The sequence below is a fragment of the Schistocerca americana genome, chromosome 4, assembly GCF_021461395.2.
Source record: "Schistocerca americana isolate TAMUIC-IGC-003095 chromosome 4, iqSchAmer2.1, whole genome shotgun sequence".
Classification (NCBI taxonomy): Eukaryota; Metazoa; Arthropoda; class Insecta; order Orthoptera; family Acrididae; genus Schistocerca; species Schistocerca americana.
In genome coordinates, this window is record NC_060122.1 from 231,170,913 (window position 1) to 231,197,324 (window position 26,412).

Consider the following 26,412-nt stretch of genomic DNA (forward strand, 5'->3'; position numbering starts at 1 on the left):
AATTTATAGGTGATTTGCAGATAAATACAGAGCGAAATATAGTAATACAGCTATCGGATGTGGCAATAACAACGGCCCTAGCCTAGCAGATCATCGAGGATAAACTCAGATAGTGTGACTGGTTTGATACGGCCCTCAGTGAATTCCTGTGCCAACCTCTTCATCTCAGAGAACCTAAAAAAACAAAAAAAAACAAAAAAAAGAAATGTCTCTAAGCACTATGGGACTTAACATGTAAGGTCATCAGTCCCCTAGGCTTAGAACTACTTAAACAAAACCGACCCAAGAACATTACACATATCCATGCCGGAGGCAGGTTTCGAACCTGCGATCGTAGCAGCAGCGCGGTTCCGGACTCAAGCGCCTAGTACCGCTCGACCACAGCGTCCGGCCTCAGGGTAGCACCTGTAACCTACGTCCTCGGTTACGCTGAAGTACCAAATAAACTGGTATAGGCATGTGTATTTAAACAGGCAGAAGACCGCGCCGCAATCGGCAACACCTATAAAAGACAAGTATCGGACGCAGTTGATGCCGGCCGGGGTGGCCGAGCGGTTCTAGGCGCTACAGTCTGGAACCGCACGACCGCTACGGTCGCGGGTTCGAATCTTGCCTCGGGCATGGCTGTGTGTGATGTCCTTAGGTTAGTTGGGATTAAGTAGTTCTAAGTTCTAGGGGCTGATGACCTCAGAAGTTTTGTCCCATAGTGCTCAGAGCCATTTGAACCCGGGCTAACTCTCAAGCCTTCCAAAGTAAATTTAGCCGACTGGCCATTTTGGGGCACATCAAATCCACCGATTGTAAGATGAATCGCGATCAGAGCCCAGCCAGCCAGCTGTTGTTAGATCGATGATGATGATGATGATGTCTGGTTTGCGGGGCGCTCAACTGCGCGGTTATCAGCGCCCGTACGAATTCCCAACCTTTGCTCAGTCCAATCTCGCTACTTTGATGAATGATGATGAAATGATGAGGACACCACAAACACCCAGTCATCCCGAGGTTTGTGAAAATCCCTGACCCCGCCGGGAATCCAAACCGGGACCCTGTGGTCGGGAGTTGTTAGATCGGTTACTGTTGCTACAATGGCATGTTATAAAGATTTAAGTGAGATTTAAAGTGGTGTTGTAGTCGGTGCACGAACAATGGAACACAACATCTCCGAGGTAGCGATGAAGTGGAAATTTTTGCCGTACGACCATTTCACGAATGTGCCGTGAATGTCAGGAAACCGGTAAAATATCAAATCTCCGACATCGCTACGGCCATAAAATATCCTGCAAGGATGGGACCAACGACGACTGAAGAGAATCGTTTAACGTGACAGAAGTGCAACACTTCCGCAAATTGCTTCAGATCTCAATGGTGGGACATCAACAAGTGTCAGCGTGCGAACCATTCCACGAAACATTATCGATATGGGCTTTCGGAGTAGAAGGCCCACTCGTGTACCCTTGATGATTGCACGACACAAAGCTTTAGGCCTCGCCTGGGCCCGTCAACACCGACTGTTGATGACTGGAAACATGTTGCCTGGTCGGATTCAAAGTGTATCGAGTAGACTGATTTACACGAGTATGGAGACAACCTCATGAATCCACGGACCCTACATGTCAGCAGAAGACTGCTCAACCTGGTGGAGGCTCTATAATGGTCTGGGGCGTGTGCAGTTGGAGTGATCGGTACCTCTAAAACGTCTAGATACGACTGTGTCAGGTGACACGTACGTAAGCATCCTGTCTGATCACCTGCATCCATTCATGTCCATTGTGCATTCCGACAGACTTGGACAATTCTAGCAGGACAATGCGATATCCCACAGGTCCAGAATTTCTACAAAGTGGCTCCAGGAACACATTTTTGAGTTTAAACACTTGCGCTGTCCACGAAAGTCCTCAGACATGAACATTGTTGAGCATATCTCGGATGCCTTGCAACATGCTGTTCAGAAAAGATGTCCACCCCCTCGTACTATTACGGATTTATAGACTGACCTCCAGGATTCATGGTGTCAGTCCCCTGCAGCACTACTTCAGACATTAGTCGAGTCCATGCCACGTCGTGATGCGCCACTTCTGTGTGCTCGTGGGGGTCCTATATGATACTAGGTTGGTGTACCTGCTTCTTTGGCTCTTCAGTGTATTTTCTGGATGTACTCCGAACACTGTCTTTCTCTTCAGGTTTCTTCCTCTACAGCTCCCTCTAGAACAGCGTTGCTAACTTCATAATGGTAACCTTACCACCTTTATCTCTTTTTATCCTTACCTTTACGCCTTCTCCATTTTTATACCACCATTATACATTTATACTTTCACCATATTTATAACTTCACATCTTGACGACTTTACACATTTACACCTTAACCACTTGCATACATTTATACCTTTACCACTTTCGTACATTTACACCTTAATAAATTTTATATTTTTACCCCTTTAGAATATTTATACCTTTACACCTTTACCGCAAGTATACCTACATGCTTGTACCACTTCTACACTTTTAGCACCGTTATATCCTAACACCCTTGAAACCGATATTCCCTTGCGCTCTTCTCACATATTTTCGCAATTTCACCACATTTAAACCGTCACCACATTTGTATGTTTACATCTTTAGCGCATTCTTGCCTTTATCCCTTTTCCGCTTTATACTATAACACCTTTATACTTTTACAACTTTACCACATTGATACCGTTACACTTTCACCGTATTTCTACTTCTATGGTCACCATATTTATACCTTTACATCTCCACCACTTTTCACAACTTTACTACCCTTATATCTTTCCACCTTTACCACTTACAGACTTTTAAGATTTTCGCCGCGCGGGATTGACCGAGCGGTCAAGGGGCGCTGCAGTTATGGACAGTGCGGATGGTCCCGGCGGAGGTTCGAGTCCTCCCTCGGGCATGGGTGTGTGTGTTTGTCCTTAGGATAATTTAGGTTAAGTAGTGTGTAAGCTTAGGGACTGATGACCTTAGCAGTTAAGTCCCATAAGATTTAACGCACATTTGAACAGATTTTCCCCCTTTATATCCTTGCACCTCTGCAAGATAAAGTCACCGAGCCTTCAAAGGTACACGTGAGAATGATAACTTCTATTTAGCATTACGTGGCATATATCAGAGGCAATTTCTTCTTACTTACCGACTCTGTGAACTTGAAAGCAACCACTTGTACCCCATGTCAGGTGCTATCCGCGTACAAGAATGACAAATGGAATCTGGCAATACTTTTCTCCTCGCAGCCTTGACATCGATTCGCAGATCGTGATCTCTTAAGCAGAACCGAAATTCGTCTGAAAACAGGACGTCGTGCCATTCCTGTGTTGGGTGCTGTTGGTGCACCGCTGTTGATGGGAATATTTTTCGTAGTGCATCAGTAGAGGCCGTAACAGACCTGAGAGCAGGCGAGGCTATCGGACAATCAGTGTGGATCTCGTATCGCGGCAAAAAGTCCATTTTTACTGACTCAAGGTACGGGACGTGGTTGATATTTGTCCTCTAAGTGACACCGTAGCGATCCCTCCTGAATCGACCAATTACTTGTATCCATGGCGCAAAGATCAACTGCAGTATCAGTAGGCCACGAGGCTGCCACAGTCGCATTCCGGCTTGTCCTTACAAACATTCCTTCTTGTTACAAATACACAACATTCAGATTTCTAAATTAGAAATTCGTTTGTTGAACACTTCTGTGAAATTTTGATGTTGAGTAAAAAAATATTAGACGGATTGTGCATTTCTTCCTTTGTTTCTGTACCTTTTTCTTCTTTTTTTGAATCCTTGTTTTACCAGTCGCTGATAATTTGCTAGTTTCTCTGCATTACGTAGAAACTTTCTGGAGAACCATCCGCACCATCTGCCATGATTCCTGTCATTAGAGCTGCACAAAGGTGACAAAGTCACGGATAGCGATATTTACATATACAGATGGCGGTAGTATCGCGTACACAAGGTATAAAAGGGTAGTGAGTCGGCGGATCTGTCATTTGTACTGAGGTTATTCACGTGAAGAAGTTTCCGATGTGATTATGGTCACACGCGGGGAATTAACAGACTTTGAACGCGCAATTGTAGTTGAAGCAAGACGCTTCAGACATTCCATTTCGGAAATCGTTAGGGAATTCAATATTACGTGATTCACAGCGTCAACAGCGTGCCGGAAATGCCACATTTCAGGCATTACTTCTCACCACGGACAACGCAGTGGCCGACGGCCCTCACTTAACGACCGGGAGCGGCGGTGCTAGCAGACAAGCAACACGAAGTGAAATAGTCACAGAAATCGACTTGGAACGTACGACGAACGTATGCGTTAGGACAGAGCGGTTAAGTTTGCCGTTAATGGGATATGGTGGCACACGACCCAACCGAGTGTGTTTGCTAACAGCAGTACATCACTTGCAGCGCCTCTCCTGGACTCGTGACCATATCGATTGGACCTTAGACGACTGGAAAACCGTGGCCTGTTACGAGTCCCGATTTCAGTTGGTAATAGCTGATGGTGGGGTTCGAGTGAGGTGCAGACTCCACGAAGCCATGGCCTCAATATATCAACAAGGCAATGTGCAAGCTTTTGGTGGCTCCATAATGGTGTGGACTGTGTTTCATGGAAGCAACTGGGTCTTCTGGTCCAACTGAACCGATCATTGACTGCAAATGTTTATGTTCTGCTACTTGGCGGCCATTTGCGCCACTCATGGTCTTCATGTTCCCAAACAACGATGCAACTGGTATGGATGACAATGTGCCATGTCATTGAGCCACAACTGGTCGTGATTGATTAGAAGAACATTCTGGACGATTCGAGCTAATTATTTGGCCCCCGAGATCGCGCGACATGGCACATATCGGACATTTACGGGACATAATCTAGAAGTCAGTTTGTGCACAAAATCTTGATTCCGGCAACATCTTCACAATTATGGGTGGCTATAGGGGCAGCGTGGCTCAGTACCTCTGCAGGAGACTTTCAACAACTTGTTGAGTCCATGCCACGTCACTCTGCTGGACTACGCCAAGAGAAAGGAGGTCCGACATGTTATTGGAAGGTATCTCCCGACTTTTGTGACCTCAATGTATTGCCTGTACATAAATAAATGTTCGTGCTTATGTTTTGTGAGACTTACATATAAGTTGCAACTATTAACAAAACTGTGTAATCAATAATTATAGTAAAATTATAATAACAGTCCCTTCTGAAGAAAATCCTAGTGGAAGGGTCGAAATGTCGATAATGTAGAAGAAATTGAAGAGGGTCATGACGCAGCCTAACCACACAGAAGATCTTACCTTCAGTGACAACGACCACAGAGGGCTGCAGACGTACGTATTATACAATGAAGCGCCCAAGTAACTGGTATAGGTATGGGTATTCAAATACAGAGATATGTAAACAGGCAGGACACGACGCTGCAATCGGTAACGTCAGTGTAAGACAATAAGTATCCACCACAGTTGTTAGATCGTTTACTGCTGCTACAATGGCAGCTTACCAGGATTTAAGTGAGTCAGAACGTGGTGTTACAGTCGGCGCATGAGCGATGGGAGACAGTATCTCCGAGGCAGCGATGAAGTGGGGATTTTTCCATACGACCATTTCACGAGTGCCGCTAATATCAGTCATCCGGTAAAACATCAAATTTCCGACATTGCTGCAGCCGGGAAAAGATCCTGCAAGAACTGCACCAATGATGTCTGAAGAAAATTGTTCAAAGTGATAGAAGTGCCACCCTTCCTAAAATTTCTGCAGATTTCAATGCTGGGACATCAACAAGTGTCAGCGTGCAAACCATTCAACGAAAATTCATCGATATGGGCTTTCGGAGCCGAAGGCGCACTCGTATACCCTCTATGACTTCACGACACAGAGCCTTACGCCTCGCCTGGGACTGTCATCGCCGACATTGGACTGTTGATGACTAGAAACATGTTGCCTGGTCGAACGAATCTCGTTTCAAAGTGTGGATGGTCTTGTGCGAGTACGGAGACAACCTCATGAATCCACGGAACCTACGTGTCAGCAGCGGACTGTTCAAGTTGATGGAGGCTATACAGGGTGTTACAAAAAGGTACGGCCAAACTTTCAGGATACATTCCTCACACACAAATAAAGAAAAGATGTTATGTGGACGTATGTCCGGAAACGCTTTGTTTCCATGTTAGAGCTCATTTTAGTTTCGTCATTCCAACGTGATCAAATTGTAAATTTTCACAATCAATATGTGTGGGCTGACGAGAATCCACACGCAGTTGTGCAATCACGTCATCAACACAGATTTTCTGTGAACGTTTGGGCAGGCATTGTTGGTGATGTCTTGGCTGGGCCCCATGTTCTTCCACCTACGCTCAATGGGGCACATTATCATGATTTCATACGGGATACTCTACCTGTGCTGCTAGAACATGTGCCTTTACAAGTACGATACAACATGTGGTTCATGCACTATAGAGCTTCTGCACATTTCAGTCGAAGTGTTCGTACGCTTCTCAACAACAGATCCGGTGACCGATGGATTGGTAGAGGCGGACCAATTCCATGACCTCCACGCTCTCCTGACCTCAACCCTCTTGACTTTCGTTTATGGGGGCATTTGGAAGCTCTTGTCTACGCAACCCAGGTACCAAATGTAGAGACTCTTCGTTCTCGTATTGTGGACGGCTGTGATACAAAACGCCATTCTCCAGGGCTGCATCAGCGCATCAGGGATTCCATGCGACGGAGAGTGGATGGATGTATCCTCGCTAACGGAGGACATTTTGAACATTTCCTGTAACGAAGTGTTTGAAGTCACGCTGGTACGTTCTGTTGCTGTGTGTTTCCATTCCATGATTAATGTGATTTGAAGAGAAGTAATAAAATGAGCTCTAACATGGAAAGTAAGCGTTTCCGGACACATGTCCACATAACGTATTTTCTTTCTTTGTGTGTGAGAAATGTTTCCTGAAAGTTTGGCCGTACCTTTTTGTAACACCCTGTATAATGGTATTGGACGTGTGCAGTTGGGGTGATCTGGACGACTGTGAAAGGTGACACTTACGTAAGCATCCTGTCTGATCACCTGCGTCCATTCATGTCTATTGTTCATTCCGACAGATTTGGCGTCAATTCCCTCTAGCACTATCTCAGACATTAGTCGAGTCCATGCCACATCGTGTCGCGGCACCTCTGCGTGTTCGCGAGGCCCTACACGTTATTAGGCGAGACTAGCAGTTTCTTTGGCTCTTCACCGTATAAAAGAAAGGTTGAAAATATCAGTGATGAGATTCTCTGAGGACATTGTTATTCTCTGTGAAACTGAAGTATTGTAGTTACTGTAGAAAGGGATGAACAGTCGAATGAGTACAGAACCGGGACTGAGGATAAACCTACGAAAGACAAAAGAAATGAAAGGTAGCTGAAATGAGAATAGTGAGAAACTTAATATCAAAGTAAGTATTACGATGTAGTCAGGAAGGACATAAAAACGGACTGACACGAGCTAAGAGGGTATTCCAAGCCAAAAGAGGCGTATTAATATCGAACATAGGACTTAATTTGAGTAAGAAATATCTTAGTTGGTATAATTGGGGCACAGCATTCAACGGCAATGAATCGTAGACTATAGATAAACGGGAACAGAAGAGAATCGAAGCATTTGGTATGCGTTGGTACAGAAGAGTGTTGAAAATTATGTTTACTGAAAAGGTAGGGAATGAGGAGATTCTGCGCAGAATTAGTAAAGAAAGAACATATGGGAAACAGTGATAAGAAGGTGGCACAGAATAATAGGATATGTGTTAAGACACCAGGAAATATCTTCCGTGGTCCTAGAGGGAGTTGTGAAGGGTAAAAACTGTGGAGGATAACACATATAATTGAGGGCGTAGTTTGCAAGTGCAACTCTGAGATGAAAAGTTTGGCACAGGAGGGGGTTCGTGGCGGGGCACGACAAACCAGTCACAAGACTAGTTACTCAAAAAAAATGCCAATTCGATTTTTGTGAGAGGCAAGACTAGTTTCCGTTTCCGTTGTCACGCCATTTACCAGCTTTACTGCCATAATTTTGCTTTAAGAAATGCTCTGTCTAGTATCTCGTACGTTGGGTTGCGTTCTGCATATCGCGAAGAATGAGAAGCTATTTGTTACAAAACACGCAATTCGGTATTTATGTAACACGTGCAGAGAGGCTGCGGATAAATCACAACAGTGACATGGTGCAATTTTTTCCGACCTTCTGTTTATTCAGCGACTTTCTGCTGCATATTTACCCTCTTATCAGAGAAAACTTCTGTTCCGGTTTCAGGTCTGTTGTTTGTGCTTCCGCATACGTACTGAGAGTTTATTTATTGATAGTCCGTTCGGATACAAGTTCCATAAATAAAAATATAATATACAAGCCTCAATATCAGGGTGCACAGCAACTGGAGAAGACGTGCAAAAAAGGAAATTGTAGTAGTGGTGACGTTTCCATTGCTTATGTCATCCATCTTTTCATTTGATACAGTGCACCATTTCCTTATCTTTTGCTAATCATTTCATCAGTATATAACTATTAGATGCAACTTCTACAATACTATTATTTTCATATTTGTATATTTGTAGACCGTGGGGAAAATGTTTTGTGGCGTAATGACCTGCAATACACGATGAGGGATCCAGATGAACTATTCGGGATTTTGCAGAATAGCAGTTTCCTAAATTTTTGTGGCGTAATAGAAGTGATGTTTACCTAGTGTTCTCAACCAGGCTTTTTTTCTTAAAAGTGTATTTGTTCGATGGCAAAATAAAGGAACTTGTTTGCTTAATAACTGTGTTATCCACCTTGGGACAAGTGACGAAGTTTCTGGCTATGAACGACTTTTTTTCTTTCAGGTCATCAGTTTTCTGATGCGGTCCGCCACGAACTTCCCTCTTGTGGCAACTTTTTATATGCCAGAGTAGCACTCGCAACCCATGTCCACAGTTGTTTGGTGGATGTATTCCAGTCTCTGTGTTCCACTACCGTTTTTACCCTTTACAGCTCCCTCTAGTACCATGAAAGTTATTCCTGATGTCTTCATATATTTCCTGTCATCCTGTCCCTTTTCTTGGTTGTGTTTTCCATATATTAGTATAGATTGAACATTAGGGGCAAAAGACTAAACCCCTGATTCTACCATTTTTAGTCTGAGCATTTCGTTCTGCATCTTCCAGTCTTATTGTTCGATCTTCGTTCTTGTATATATTGTATATTGCTGGTATTTCCCTACAGCTTGCTTCTATTTCTCTCAGAATTTCGAACATTTTGTACCATTTTACGTTGTCGAAATGTTTCTGCAGGTCGACAGATCCTATGGACGTCTCTTGACTTTTCTTGCTTCCATTATCAACCACAACGTCAGAAGTGCCTCTCTCGTGCCATTACCTTTTATTAAGCCAAATTGATCGACATCTAACAAATCTTCCATTTTATTTTTCATTTTTACGTGTATTATTCTTGTCAGCAATTTGGATGCATGCGCTGTTAAAATGATTGCTCAATAAATCTCTCACTTGTCGGCTCTTCCTATCTTCTGAACTGTATGAATGATGTTTTTCCGAAAGTCTGATGGTATACACGTTCTGCACACGTTCTATATACGTTCTACATACCAGCGTGAGAAGTCGGTTTGTTGCCACTTTCCACAATGGTTTTAGAAATTGCGATAGAATGCTTTTTTTTTTTTTTTTTTTTTTTTTTTTTTTTCCTTATATGATCCTAAGTCATCCAAAGCTCTTAAATTCTTGTTCTAGTATTGGACCCCTATCTCTTCCCTATCGACTTCTGTTTCTTCTTCTATCAAGTTCAGAGAAATCTTCCTCTTGTAGAGAGCTTTGCTGTCGATGCCGACGAGAACAATCTTACCACTTAACTGTTCACAGTAACACTCTCGCTGCACCATCTCGCGTTTCATAAAGAAATCTACTCCTGTTATACCGTTTTCCGCTGCTGTTGATGTTACCCTATAATCGTCTGAGTCGAAATACTTGTTTTCTCTCCATTTCACTTCATTGGCTCCCGCTATATGTGGATTAGGCCTGTGCATTACCCTTTTCAGATTTTCTAGCTTCCCTACAGTCTACAAACTTCTGACATTTCATGCCCCAGCTCGTAGAACGTTATTCTTTCGATGGTGCCGCGCGCGATTAGCCGCGCGGTCTGAGGCGCTGCAGTCATGGACTGTGCGGCTGGTCCCGGCGGAGGTTCGAGTCCTCCCTCGGGCATGGGTGTGTGTGTTTCTCCTTAGGATAATTTAGGTTAAGTAGTGTGTAAGCTTAGGGACTGATGACCTTAGCAGTTAAGTCCCTTAAGACTTCACACACATTTGAACATTTGAACATTTCGATGGTTATTTACTTTTCCCATGTTCACCTCCCCCTTGGCAGCCACTCCAGAAGATATGAATGGGGGATATCTTCATGAAACTTGTTTCAGTCACAGGCCACATATCATGTAGATGCAAGTTACACGCTTTTAATGCAGATGTTTCTGTTGCCATCTGCATCCTCATGCCGTTGAACGTTGCTGTTCTGCCATTGAGGGGAACTTACCACTCCAAGGGCAAGGTAATGCCCTGAACTATGCGTTCGTTCACCCTCTGTGACACAATCGTTGACAGAAAGAGGGTGCTCCTTATGCTGGAAGTCGCTGACCAAAATTTAAGCAGTGGATGGAGTTGAACCTATGACCAATAACGTTTTGCTTACTAGTCAAAGACACTGTTCCTAGGTCAAAGGTGGATGATCCTTAAAAAAAAGACTTAACTATGTGATCTTTGCATTTTGGACTTGATGGGTGCTTTTCTCTTTTTAATCGGTGGATTTCACAAGAAGACGCAGTCACTTTTCTTAACCCTTAACTACCCTAGTGAAATGATCATACGCAAATACCCTAGTCGAGTCTCGGGGTACCCAATAACTTAAACGAAACTGTAATTTAAAGAAATCTTATTTTGAATTGCACTTTTGTCACTGAATATTACAAACACTTCTTCGCATTTGAGATACGATTACAAACAGTTTTGGCACACTGAAAATCTGTGATCGTGACAAACTATTTTTCTTTTCTTGTCCGCATTTCTTGCACACATGTAGCATCTTGCTTTTCTCATGGGTTGTCGCTCTGAAGATGTCGAGGCAAGAGGAGTACCACCAAGTTTAACAACAACGTCTCTCAGTTCACGACAAAGGGGTAGGATATCTCGACTTTGTATATGGGGTTTTACTATATCCGTTCCAAGCCTCTGTAGCAATTCTCTTCTTCTTAAATCATCAGTTTCATCAAGTTGTATGGTGCACTGAAGTAAAACAGCAGCATTGACTCCTACTATGTTTGAAATGGCATAAAATACAGACAATGGCCACCTACGTGTTCGCCGTGATACCAAATAGTTGGCACACATTTGATACAGTGCGTCAGCTCCCCCTTTTGTGGCATTGTAATCAATTGTCATTTCTCTTTTGAGTGCTGATTTTCTGATCGTGGTGCATAGATGAAAGCAGGACAGCAGACCTACTTTTCCGAGGAACGTAAGAACGCTGGTTGAGGAGCTCTGTATTTGTTTGACATGTCATGTATCTTGATGTTTGTATTGGTGAGTATTAGTTGTAATAAATCTTCAGTAATGAACAATTCCCAAGCAGATAGTATGTCAGTTGAATCAAGCGTTTTTGCTTCACGTCTGGCACCTGGAAGGCGACTAACTATATTGTGAGCACAGGTACGAGCTGTAGCAGGAGCTTCTTTTGACCACTTATAGGACTCCTGTTTCAAAAAAAAAAAAAAAAAAAAAAAATGTCAGCGGAAGGCCTAATACACGCCTCTTCATCTAATTCTTCACAACTACTTTCTGACGTAACTTCAGAGGTGGAATCATGATCACTTAGTATAAATTCATCACTTAGTAACAATCATCTGCTGTGCTCTTCTCATCAGGTTGCACAAACGCATGGTCATTCACTATTCTTTCCAACTCGTCATCTGTTATTGACTTCGATGATCCGTTTCTGAAGAATAATGTATACTTACTCACATAACCTTAAGAATTGACATTATCGTTGAAGTTTGGCTCTTTCGAAGTTCTCTAAGACTCCAGTGGCGTAAAATACAAATTGAAATAATGGGAAACCACTTATGTTAATATTCTGTTGGGGTATTCTGAGACCTCCTCCTCTTTATCTCACAAAATATTACCGGAAACACTGCATCCAACACTCCGCGTTAAACGGCATCACTTCACTGAAGACTACCAAAAGCACAGGCGCCATCTGTTATCCGTTCACATATTATGTATAGTATTCACATCGCCTGCGGTTCTCCAGGACTCTCCTACAGCAGTTAAGGGTTAAATAAATATTATTCTTAGCTTATGAATTTACACATTACTTCAATATTTTAAATTAGGGAATGATTTGACACCTGACTTAGTACATTCGGAATATCAACACAAAACTGCTACTTTCTTGCCTTTTTTTGTAGCTGCTTTGAAGTAATCTTTTAATTATTCTGCTGCACTTCCTCCTAATCAATTTATATCAGTGTGTCAAACTTTGCACTTCATGTAGACCAACATGCGGTGGCCAGTTACACTGGGCAAGAAAGTTAAACTTATTGTGTATTAAATGGAAACTGTAAAGGGGTGGAGATTGGCTGTTAACTTCAAATGTGTTAACAGGATTTTCTATCGGGAATAGATTTTTCTAACACATACATTTCAATTTAATAAAATTATGTATTTATTTTGTGCCAAAAAACGTAATAAAAATGGTCCAAATGGCTCTGAGCACTGCTGAGGTCATCAGTCTCCTAGAACTTAGAACTAATTAAACCCAACTAACCTAAGGACACCACACACATCCATGCCCGAGGCAGGATTCGAACCTGCAACCGTAGCGGTCGCGCGGATCCAGACTGCAGCGCCTAGAACCGCTCGGCCACTCAGACCGGCAAAAACGTAACGTTTTCCTATACAATGCGTAGTACCTAGAATGTAAATTTCTGTGATTATCTGCGGTATCTAGCTTGAGGATCATCCTTTTTGAGAGTTCAACAGTTGTCAGTTAACATCGTTGCGCTCCATTTACCTTTGTAACGGGTTTCCAAAGCAGGTATTTCCTATTGCAAACGTTCGCCATATTCATCACTTATACTGCCAAGGTTGGAGGGAAAGAGGTCAAATGTGAGCGCAAGAAAAGAGGTTTTAGAGACATATAACAATAACGTTTCCTATAATTCTCAGTAAGCTGACTAAGAATCTCTTCATAGTTAGCAGCATTATGGTTTCCTAGGAAGTCTCTCATATCGTTTTGTAAGGATCTCCGTGCCACTGCCTCAGCTTCATTCAAACTTTCTTTCAGTGGAGGATCATTCCCATTAGTTCCCTTATTTGTGGACCAATAAACATGCCCTCTTTGATCTTGGCGTCGCTGATGCAAGGAAACTAGGTTCTGACAATCTCAAAACCTTTGCCATTGCTTTGTCAAAATTCTTTATCAACCCCAGATTGTTGAGTGTGTACGATAAATATTCTTTGACTTCACATGTGGTTGATAAACTACATTTTTTGTTCCAGCAGTGGAACTTTATCTGTATGGCCATTGTTTCAGAAGGTGGTGGTTTTTCCTTTCTCCTTGCTGTTCAACTCACAAAGGGAACAATAGAAATTTTGTATGCTAGATGTAACTCAAGAAGCAGTGCTATAGCCTTGAAATCATCGCATACATGGCATTCACAGGCATCATATAGTATCTAGCACAAACTTCATATTGGCATATGATACATTCATATATGCAGCATGTGGAAGAGGGATTGCAGCTCGGGGTAGCCGAGCGTTCTGAGGCGCCTTGTCACGGTCCGTGCGGCTCCCTCCGTCGGTGGTTCGAGTCCCACGGCCACGGGTGTGTGTGTTGTCCACAGCATAAGTTAGATTAAGTAGTGTGTTGGCTTAGGGACCTATGACCTCAGCAGTTTGGTTCCATAACACCTTACCACAAATTTCAAAATTTCCAAGAGGGATCGAAAGATATTGGTTGTCTCTGTGCAGAAGGACTGCTTTGAAACTAATCTTAGAAAAAAATAATGAAAAGTCGCCCTTCATTGGGATTGTGCGGATTTCCCATGACTTCAAATAAACTAGCCACACCTTTACAGTACACGAAACTATGTTGCTGGGAGAAAAGATTTTCAAACTATTGTTGTCTTACACGACGGAAACATACCTTTGCATTTTCATCCACAACATTCCATCCTTTCAACCTTGAAGCCACAATCTCAGCTTCTTCTTTTTCTTTTTTTGATAAGTCAGTTTCACGAAACACATCGTTTAATTCAGATTGTGTAATCATATGAGATGCAGTTGAAATTGTTGTGTCGAAAAACAATGGATCCTCTCTTTCACTACCAGAATGCAGTTCAGCCTCGGAAAATTCATCATCCCTGGTCTCATCAGTATCTATACTCTGTGCTTCTGGTCTTTGAGGAAAGGCGGGATTCAACTGTGAGACACAGGGCTTCTAGCTGAAGCAAATAGCAATGCCGGAAATAGAAGGCCAAACTTCATATTCGATACAAGAGGTCGCTATGTGTGAATTTTATTATATTACTTTACACTGCTACTAAATGATTGTGGGACTAACTTTAATCAGAACCTTTAAGTTGGAATGTATATTTACATAACGGTGCTCCGTGAATTTAATTGTGTTGCCTTGCCATTGCATACACATCTCACTGTTTGACATCTGTCACACATGGTGGTAATTCTGATTAATTCACAGAGTGTAATTAGGCAGATCTGTGGACTACATTAACTGATACTGAACTTCATGCGTAGTGTATACACTAATATTATTTGGTTTTCTGCTTTCAGTGGCATTCACTGTAATAGAGTAAATTTGATTTCTGCTTTTATTTTAATCATTACTGCTTATAGCATATTTTGTGCAGCAGAACTCTGTTTGGCTTTCTTCATTTTGAAGTAGTCTAAATTCAGTATATAATTTAAATATTTTTGATTATTACTTCTTTTATTATCTGTAGCTGTAGGTGCACCACTTGCGTTTGTTCTCTATTCAGGAAGTTGTTGTGTTCATGGCTATTAGGGTGATTGGTTTATCATTAACACCAAATTCAGTGAAATTTTGTAAACTCAGGTGTTTTGCAGCCAGAAAATAAATCGTTAAATTTATATGTTCAGTCATGGCTGAAACAAGTCCTTAACACTCCCACTGTCACCATTACATTGTGGTAACAGAATACTGTTGTGTGTGTAGCGAGCTGTGGCTGATAGACCAAGTTTTAACTTTTCTTTGATGTAACAGTCTGGATGCCTTGCCATTGAAAATAGTACCCTGTTTCAGAATGGCCAGATGAGAGGTGACAGGATTAAAGGACCTACACAAGGAAAAGTGAAACACGGTTGGAAATTGGAAATGCAGACTTCGCAGGAAGTGCAGCTGAAATAATGCAATGACCCAGAGAGGTACGCAGCTGATAGAGGTGAGAGGTGCCATCTTCCATATACAGTTGATCTTATCATAGTTACCTTCAATAGTCACATTGTTAGGACCCAGTGAACCATTGAGTTCTCAGTTCTGTTGAGCTTGGTAATGATTGTAACATTTAATGAATAGACATGATGATTTTAGCAGAATCAAAAACGGAGGAAAATTTTAGGAATATGACACTTTGTTCCAGAAGCAAGTAATGGGTGTACAAGACTGCATAAAAGCGTTGTTAAGTAAGATTTCAACACCTTACAGACAGTGAAAGATACTATGGGAACGACACAGGGAATAATAAAGAAGTCTATCCAGATACATTTAGTGCAGGTCTGAGTTAATTACTAAGTTGACTAATCTCTTGGGAGGATTGTTATGGGAATGATACATCCTACCAGTTCAAGCTAGCGAGGATATTGAATACATACGCTGCAGTTTTTTCTCGAACTGTAAGATGAAGCAGAGGTATTAGAGTTGAATTACTTCAGATTTTATCAGATGTTGGTACCAATGGTCTCTCTGCAATTATAACAGGTTTTCTGGGAGACTATAGAGAAAGTGCAATCCCAAGTGCACAAAATGTACATTGACTTTGTCGGTGTGTTTAATCGTTAAAGGAGGGAAACCACTTTGCACTGGTTGCGTGGATGCTTGTGTGTATGTTTTGATTGGTTACTCTCCAATAAGAGCGTTACACAGCGCCAACAAGTCTCAAATGTAAGAGGGTAAGTTTTGGTACTGTTCGTCTATGTTTAATGGGGAACCAATAGACGCATGCTTTGTTTGGATGCATGGAAGCGTTTTGTTGGTTAATATCCAATAAGGGACTGTTTGGTACTTCCAGGCTATGCTGATGACGGAATCAGTTAGCGTTGGTTTGTGTGGGTGCATGTATGGTTAGTCCTTATCTGACGGGAAATTTGGTTCTTGTGGACCATATAAAAGTTGATACTTCCTTGCATGGGTTGAGCTACAAGTTTGACACTGCTGTCTGAAAGAGCGCAAGGATACTCAAGTGTGATATTTTCATTGAAACTTAATTCACTCCTCTGTGATCAGTGGGCTTTCAATGACTGATGAGTGGAAAAGACTGGCACTGCAAAATACAAAAAATGGGAAGATAATCTAGGAAAAATTTGAAAATAAATTGTGGAAGCATTGTTCAACGTTACATTGTGAGGGATGTGGCCAAAATCATACTTGTTAAAATATTTGTTGCAGTGAGTGAGGGGTCTGATTAGGTCATGGACAAGGTTTTGTTCCATTTCAGGGGACCTGTCCAAATTGTTTGAGTCTTCACTCCAGTTATCTTACTGGTTAGAGATCCAAGTTAAAACATGATTTTATAGTGCATGTCTCCCAGCCGAAGCCATATGTTGGGAGACCTTATCTTAATGTAAATAAGATTGTACCTGAACTTCCTTATCGTACATAATCCTTGGAGATCTTGACCACAATTTTCCATGGTATTTATTGGCACAGTTTGATGAAATTAAAAATCTGTTATGTAGTCGTATATTTTCTTATCCTATTCAATCTCAAGGTTGTACAAGTTTTGTGCAAAACTACAGACTTTGTTTTTGGTTTCATGGGCATGTGCGAGTACCAAGCCACATCCCTTCTCCCAGCTCTCAGCATTGCCACTACCACCCTTACAATTACCACCTAATCAGTTTGGACTACACAGAACGTCTTACGTAATGACTCTGCATTATGATGCAGTTTTCCGTCCTTATAGTGGACTTCATCATACTCACTTAACTTTAAATGCAACACATGAAACGACTGCTAATGTCTTTGAAATTCAATAACTGCAACAGGGCATTGTGATTCCTGATCACAGTGAACTTTCTATCTCACAAAAGAATTTTTAAAATAATTAACTTTAAACACATTGCTATAAATTTCTTCTCCATTGCACTATATTTGAATTCAACCTCTACAGGCGTAACAGACCTGGTTTTAGTTGTCATTGTGTTCCTGACTCAGAATGTTTCCTACAAGCAAAGTAGTTCCATTACATAATGATAAAAGAGGTTTCTCAGTATCAGTATGTATTAGCAAAGAGGAAATCATCAAAACATCTGTTTTGTTGTGCTCTTGTATTCTGCAGTCCATTGAAAAGCTACACTTTTTTTCAAAAATTTTGTTTATGATTTAGTTACTGGGTCATTACTCCTTGACCAAACAGTGATAATGATTCGCTGGTTCAAGAAAACTTCGTGATTACTTCACATTAGTGGGTCTACCACTTCAGTTGGTCACAGATTTGGCTTTATCCCAGATGAGCTAACAATATGCCCCAGATATTGTACGTGAAAGTCTACAAAGCAATAGATTATTTTTCTAAGTTTGAACCCAAATGTGCACCTTGGACTCTTGACAACACTCTTATCAGTCATTCAGCATGTTCCTGCGTTGTCTGAGATAACACAACACTGTCATCTAAATAAAGTAGCAAAATTGTTGGCAAAAACTTTAACAACAAATATCAAGTTGGCGGAATGTAATAGGCACTTGTCTTAAGCAAAAAGGTACCCTTAAAACTCATACAGGTCAGAAGGCCTTAAAAAAGTAGGTTTCAGACTGTGTTGTGGGCAACAGGAATCTGGAGATAGTCTGATTTCATATCAGAGTAGTAAAATACTTGCAGTTTCCCTACTTGCCTAGGCTTTCATCTATACAGGGCAGAGGTTATGTGTCAGATGTTGTGACATAATTTTTTACCCTCACATTAAAACTTAGGTAACAGGATACCTCACCTTTAACTGAGTTCTGGGAACAATTACTTTTGATGATGCCTATGGATTGATGAAGAGTTGTACAACTCAATCATCAAGCTGTAGGTGAATAATTTCTGCCAGCACTGACTGTTAGTAAAAGAGGTTTTGAAATGGTTTCTGTGCTATCAATCTAGTATACCTAATAGGAGTTTTGTGGTATGTTAAGTCAGTACCTTCCTCAAAGTACCACACAATTTTTTCTGGTACTGAATAAGAGAAGCTTCGATCTGATTCTGACAAATCCGACAACTTTTGAGTGATGATACGACTGTATAAAATTATGTTCTGGAAATCATTACTATTCCTCACTTTCCTTAACGTATTTTGCTCCTGTTGGAGGTAACTCATCACTAGATATCTTTTGTTTAGTGGCCAGTATAACTAGACATGACGCTGTGACATTTTTTCATTCAGTGTCCACATAAACTGAAACGCACATTGTTTCATCTACCGCCTCAGTCTTACAAAGACCGCATTTTACGTATAGCTGGTCAGGAACGTCGTTTGGGATGAGCATGTAATCCCAAAAGACATTTCTGCTAGGCTCTTGGATTACTACCCAGAGCGTTTTCCCGGTACCACCACTTATTGTTACAGGGCTGTCGGCATTCAACAACAAGATATGTGGCTCTGTGCGGCCTTGTGTGGTGCTCTCAACGCGAAAATGATGAGCTACTTCGCCTCATCGAACAGTACGTGATGGGTAGTCAGTTACACACCGAAACCGGACCAGAAAATCATTCCCCAGGATGACATTGACATCAGTTTCTAGCTTGGTGGAGCATGTTCCCATGGGTTTTATTACTTCAGCATCCAAACCACTAGCAAGGCGCCAAGGCAGCCTTAGCGCCCACTTGTTCCAAGTGCGCTGAACGTACATAACTCCCTGTTTCAGTCAAAATTATTACGTTTCTTCTGTACTAGTTTACACTACCTTCTCTATACCTCAGGATTTGACGAGATTTATTGTTCTTACTGAGGGTAGGGTAGGTTAGCTGTCCCTGCCCTAAGTGTCTCCCTAATTAGGTCTCCAGTTTCCTCTGTAAATTTAAGAGCCACCTCGACCACGGTATCGTCTATTGCAATTCCAAGGCAGTTTGTGCAAATATGTCCCACTTCTCTACAATCAGGGCAGCAGGGAGCCTTTTATCTGTCGGCAGTATGGCCTGAAGGCCTACATCGTTTTCAGTTAGTTTCGTTAATGAACATGTCATACGGTTTGCATGAAGGAATGAAAACAAATCGTTCTGCTTCTTCTTGTAACAGTAGTAAGTGGTCCGCTTCATGCAAGGAGAATGGTGAAGCGACCTTGATTTCGCCACCAATTTGCCGGTTACTGCCATGAATGAAGACATCTCACACTAGAGCCTCATCCAACACTACCTCATTATGTGTTGCATCCCTACCTAGAATGTATGTCTGACAGAAAGAGGTCCTGACGTGGTCCGAAAACGCATCAAAATTTTTCTCTGATTTCTATCTGAAGTTAGCTTTAGACATCTCTCTCTGTTCTACTGGTTCCATCTACGTATACCCTCCCCGCCCCCCCCCCCCCACATACAACTGCAACTGCACCACACTGAACGAAAACCGTCTTGTCACGAAGAAATGCGACTCACAAAGTAAGTGTTCTGTGAAAACGTAGACATGTTTTCAGAAGGTCTCCCCGAGCAAGAAGATGAGAATGTAACCGCCAGAAAAATGGAGATAATAGCAGGCTGTGAGACATCTATAATGGCTTCGGCTTCCGTAGGGAATTACAGAGAGGCCTGAACATTAGAATCTTTGGTACACCCTGCTTTCGGACCCTATCAATGTTCTTCTTTAACTCCACGTTTATAAGGGAATTTTCTGCACCTGATCCTGCAGAGCTACCACTTTCAGAGGTCCTGTCAAAGGCGCGGCTAGAACAACGGACCTACGACTTTATACCAAGAACAGTTCAAGGAAATGAGTAATGACACATAAAAGGAAAACTAATTCCATGTCGTCAATGCAGCTGTGCCAACATAGTCATCTACCAAGAGATCGGTGAGAAAAGGCAAAAAAGACAATGGCTGTGGTCACTTACATTACGTACACCGGTGGCGGCGATGGCGAGACAGAAGCCATGATCCTTGAGGAGCACGTAACGTGGAGTGAGACTGCTGAATGGCAGTGAAGAAGCCCAATGGTGGCAGGGAATCATCATGACCGGAAGCAGCGGCGATCAGTGCCATTTGCGCTCACACGCGGCGTTGTTGAGTGCACCAGATGACCAACTGTAGCAGAAGGTTTTGGGTGTCACAGACAAGATCCATGACCCACAGCACAGAAGGGCACACCCATGTAATAAGGACTGTGTAGCAACACTATGGCTTTCGCCCGTTGACAACGTTCTCGTACTGCCGACCAGCTTCCAAAGGGCAAGTGATTACTAGATCCTACGGTCATCTCTATAGTGGCACCAGACGTACAGGGTGACAGAGGTTAGGGTTGCGAGAAGTCATTCAATGTGGGTGTTTTAAGTAAAATAAAAAAGGCAGCCACAGCCTGGATACGTCATTTTGAAAAGATAAAATGGCTTTAGCTAGAAGTTATTCGATCATTGGCATGACCGGCTTTTCAGTATTTTAGCTGCATCATCTGGTGCAATAAAATCAAGTCATGTTCTGATTGAGTAACAGTATCTGGTGAGCTAGCGGTGTCCTCATATAGTGAAATAGTGATCACAGCACAGACCACGTATGATCATCTACGGTGTAATGTGAAATCTGAGCAGCTAATGGTTCCTCATTATCCTAAGGAAGCACGCACACTGGATTGTCTACCAACAGGTGGCGTGTCAAAAGACAACGGCGGAAGCGCCAGATAGCAACGTGCACGTCCGCAAATTTCACATTGTTCCATAGATGTTCATAGATGATCTGTGCTTTGATAACTATTTTCTTATATGGAAACCTCGCTAGATCACCAGATGCTGTTACTCATGTTATCGTGGGAGGGTTCTATGTAATTTTACGTTTGGCGTCCGCTACTTAGCGAAAAATCGCTGACGATGAGTACTGGGTGCTGCTATTTTCTCTATCGGAATATGACTTGATTTTATTGTACCTGGTGAGGGAGCTAAAGTGTTGCGGAAGCAGTCATATATATAAATAAAGAAATTACATCTAAAGTGATCTTATCTTTCCATAATAAAATAAAATAGTATCTTTTCATCAAATTGTCATATTTATTTCACATTAAGGAACATGCAGACTCACCAGGGAAAGACGCCAGGCATTTGGAAGGCCATTACGGCTTAAATACGGAATTATTTGTAGGAGTATAGGAAAAGGAAGTGTCTACCAGTCGGTAGCAGCAGGGAGACTATTCATCCCGCCCTGGAATCCTGCTATTCGCAACCGAGACTCCACGTGAGCCTTTTCTTATGCTTCTACTGGTCGAAGATGCATGCTGCGCTCGGCCACAGTGTCTGTCAGCAATCCCTACCGTGGGAATCAAGCTAATCCCAGGATATATATCTGGCACTGTGTGCAAGTGATGGGAACCATCTCTTAGCTAGCAGCAACCCTCAACAGAGGTAAGAAAATCTCCCGTTAGAGGAAAGGTTACAATAATTTTCATCCCGCTCCCTTCGGACGGGTGGCTATCTGTTCAATTACATTATGATCATTCAGAGATTCCGAAATCGCATATTTTGTACAGGTGTACTTAGACGCAGATACAGACTCGGATCACAATTTAGTAATGCTGAAGAATACTCATATGTTTCAACGAGTCGTCAGGATGAATCAATGTGGAAAAAGTGGATTGCTGAGTTACTGCACTATGATGAGATACAGTTGAAGTTTTCTAACGCTTTCGATACTACGATAATGAAAACCAAAATAGGCTACACAGTTCAAGAGTAATAGACCTCTGAGAAAACAGCAATCACAGAACTCGTACAGACATACACAGGTACAAGGAAGGTAACTGTGAAGGAACCTAGGTACGGAAGAAATAATTCTACTGACGAAAGTAGGAACCAGAAAAATGTTCAGAGAGTGACAGGAATGCAGTAATGAAAGTCACTTAGGAATATAGTAAACAGAAGTGTCAGGGAAGCGGTAGAGAAATAGCTGCACGAAGTATACGAAGAAATCAAAACACGAAATGGTCGTCGGGGAGGCAAATTCATAATATACAAAAGTCAAAATAATCTTTGCTAAAGTAAAAAGCAAGGGGATCAGCATAAAGAGTGCAATGGGAATTTCACTGCTAAACGGAGAGGAGAGAGTGGATAGGTGAAAAGAGTACTTGAGGCCTTTACTAGAGGAGGATCTTGTCTGATGAGACAGAAAATGAAATGAGAATCGATGTGGAAGATACAGGGGTTCAGAATTAGAATCAGGGTTTGACACAGCTTTGGAACAGCTGCGATTAATTAAGGCAGAAGGGATAAACAATACTTCTATGCAGTTTTGGAAATCATTTGAGAAGTGGAACACAAGCGACTTCTGAAGTTAGCGCGTAGAAACTATGACTCTAGATACATATCATCATCGTTTGGAAAAAAGTCATCCACAGAATCCCGAAGGTAGCAAGGGAAGGAAAGTGAAACAGCAATCGTAGCACCAGATTAATGTCTTACGCAGCCAAGTTGCTGACAATAATAAGACATAGAAAAATCGAGCAGCAATTAGATGACGATCAGCTACGATTTATGAAAGGTAAATGCAACAGGAATACAAGTCTGACGTTGCACTTGGTAATGGAAGGGAGATTTACTAAGAATAATGACACTTTCAAAGCATTTGTTGACCTAGAAAAAGCGTTCTGTAATTTAAAATGATAGAATACCGAATTTCTTAGAAAAATAGATGTAAGGTAAATGAAAAGATGAGTAGTATACAACGTATGCCTGAGCTAAGGGGATACAATAAGAATGGAAAACAAAAAACTAAGAATGTTGAACAGTGAGGTCGGCTTTCACCCCGACTGTTCAATCAATACATCAAAGAATAAACGACGGAAATGATGAAAGTCTTAAGAGTGCGATTAAAATTCAGGAAGAAAAGATATCAAGTTTAACATTTGCTGATGGCATTGCTGTTTTCACTGAAAGTGAAGGAGAATTACATAACCACAGAATGGACTGAAAAGTCCAAAAAGTGCAGAGTATGGGTTGAAAGTGAACCATGGAAAGATGGAAGTAATTAGAACTGACTGGAACGAGATTAGTGGTGAACTTAACAAAGAAACTGGTGAGCACAAGGGTTACGAACTTAAGTAGTACTACTACCTTAGAAGCAAAATACTTCATGGGAGACGAAGCAAAAGAGGCTTTGAAGGCACACCAAAGGAGCCTAACATTGGCCTTATTTCGAGGAAAGAATCTCTGACAATGCACGTTTGGAGCACAGCTTTTTATGGCAGCGACGCATAGGAAAACCGGAAGAGAATCAATGTTTTTGTGACGTGGTTCTACAAAAGGATGTTGAAAATATGGTATACTGATAAGAGGAATGACGAGGGTCTCTACAATCGGTGAAGAAAGCAACACGTGGTAAACACTGATAAGACGACGAGACAGAATTGTAGGACATGTGCTAATACATCTGAAAATACCTGCCATTGTTACACGGAACCTGGAGAGGATAAAAACTGTAGGGGAAGACAGAGATAGGAACGCATACAATAAATAATTGAGGACGTAGGGTGCAAGATATTCTCTAAGATAAAGAGGTTGGCACATGTGAGGGACTAGTGGTAAGTCACATCACGAGTCATAAGATTGACATGCACCCGACCCCTTTCAAAACAAAAACAAAAAAAGTGGCAAATTATTTGTCTTGCACTGGTATGCCTAAGATTGTAAGGGTTTTTTCTAAATTTGACCATTACTACTTCCTGCAAGAACTTGGGCCACCGATTTTTACACACTGTGCATGCGAATCAGCGACAACAGTTTTAAAATTTCACTGTGCAGCAGTGTGCGCTGCTTCGGAACTCCCTTACTGTGTTGGACTTGGGCTTTAACCTGGGATCTTTGTTTCCGCGGGCAAGTGGTCCACCGGCTTTTTTTTCTGCGTGTTTCTTCATCATTTTTCGTCATAATTTCTGTGCAGGTGTCATATGATACCTCTGAAGTTCCATTGATGACATTTACTCGTGTTTTTGTTTTTTTATTTTTTATTACAGAAGATGATCATGCTCTGACCAAACATTGTGGGCTACCTTGCTGGCTAACCCACTGACCTATCTAACGACCACAGACAACCAACCCAGTTTTACTTCTGCCAGTACCTCTTCTCCTACCTATGAAACGTTCAAAATGTATTGGGAGCAGGGTAGCTGTGAGACCGGTTGTAACTCCTGCTTTGTAGCTCAGTCGGGAGACTGCTTCTCCGCAAAAGGAACGCTCTCAGGTTTGATTCCCGGTCCGACAATCAGTTTCAATGGGTGAACTAGATGCAGATGGTAACATTCTTAATTTTACCCTCTTTTTCTGTACTAAATGTATGTTTTGTTTTATTTATTCAGTGGTGTCAGTACATCTTGCGTCCGGTTCTCTAAATGCTAGGATACACTGGCACAAAACGCTGCTAGAGGCCACGCCACGGCAAGTAGCAGGCTGTTAGGGGTGTAGGGCAAGGCAATTAGACCGTAATACGTCAGGCGGCACGGGAGCTCTGTGATTGGCAGGCAGCAGGCAGCGGTGTCAGGGGCAGGGCCACGCTCTCGCACAGACACTTGCTAGCACGGCACCACCCGCGTGCCGGGGTAATCGGCCGCCAGCCGTCCACGCGTGTGCTGCGCCTCGCACGCAGTTCGCCAATCGATACACGCAGTCTGCCGCGGGCCACTAGTCACGCCTTTTTCAAGTCCTGCGCGCTTTCCGCTTAACGGAGGTCACAGCGGACACAACGACTCAACAGAATGCAGCCGCAATTTACAGTGCACAGTCCCTCACCGATATTATTATCTGTACACTGGGCAAACAACAAACCGTCTACAACTAACATCAGATGAACAAGTAAACTGGGCTGAGTTCAGAGCTGCAGTGTGCAAGGCAGCTGCATCTCGTCATGGCATACGAAAGTAAAAAGAAAATGTCTTCCTTCTGACAAAAAAGATCATCAACATCATCTCCTTCCAAGGATTAGGTGTTGAAATCACCTGTTCCGATCTCTATCATCCATCCATCTCTTACGAGGTCCACATACACTACTGGCCATTAATATTGCTACACCAACAAGAAATACAGATGATAAACGGGTATTCCTTGGACAAATATATTATACTATAACTGACATGTGATTACATTTTCATGCAATTTGGGTGCATAGATCCTGAGAAACCAGTACCCAGAACAACCACCTTTGGCCCTAATAACAGCCTTGATATGCCTCGGCATTGAGTCAAACAGAGCTTGGATGGCGTGTACAGGTACAGCTGCCCATGAAGCTTCAACACGATACCACAGTTCATCAAGAGTAGTGACTGGCGTGTTGTGACGAGCCAGTTACTCGGCCACCATTGACCAGACGTTTTCAATGGTGAGAGATCTGGAGAATGTGCTGGCCAGGGCAGCAGACGAACATTTTCTGTATCCAGAAAGGCCCGTACAGGACCTGCAACATGCGGTCGTGCATTATCCTGCTGAAATGTAGGGTTTCGCAAGGATCGAATGAAGGGTAGAGCCACGGGTCGTAACACATCTGAAATGTAACGTCCTCTGTTCAAAGTGCCGTCAGTGCGAACAAAAGGTGACCGAGACATGTAACCAATGGCACCCTATACCACCTCGCCGGGTGATACGCCAGTATGGCGATGACGAATACACGCTTCCAATGCGCGTTCAACGCGATGTCGCCAAACACGGATGCGACCATCATGATGCTGTAAACAGAACCTGGATTCATCAGAAAAAATGACGTTTTTGCCATTCGTTCACCCACGTTCGTCGTTGAGTACACCATCACAGGCCCTCCTGTCTGTGATGCAGCGTCAAGGGTAACCGCAGCCATGGGCTCCGAGGTGATAGTCCATGCAGCTGCAAACGTCGTCGAACTTTTCGTGCAGATGGCTGTTGTCTTGAAAACATTCTTATCTGTTGACTCAGGGATCGAGACGTGGCTGCACGATTCGTTACAGCCA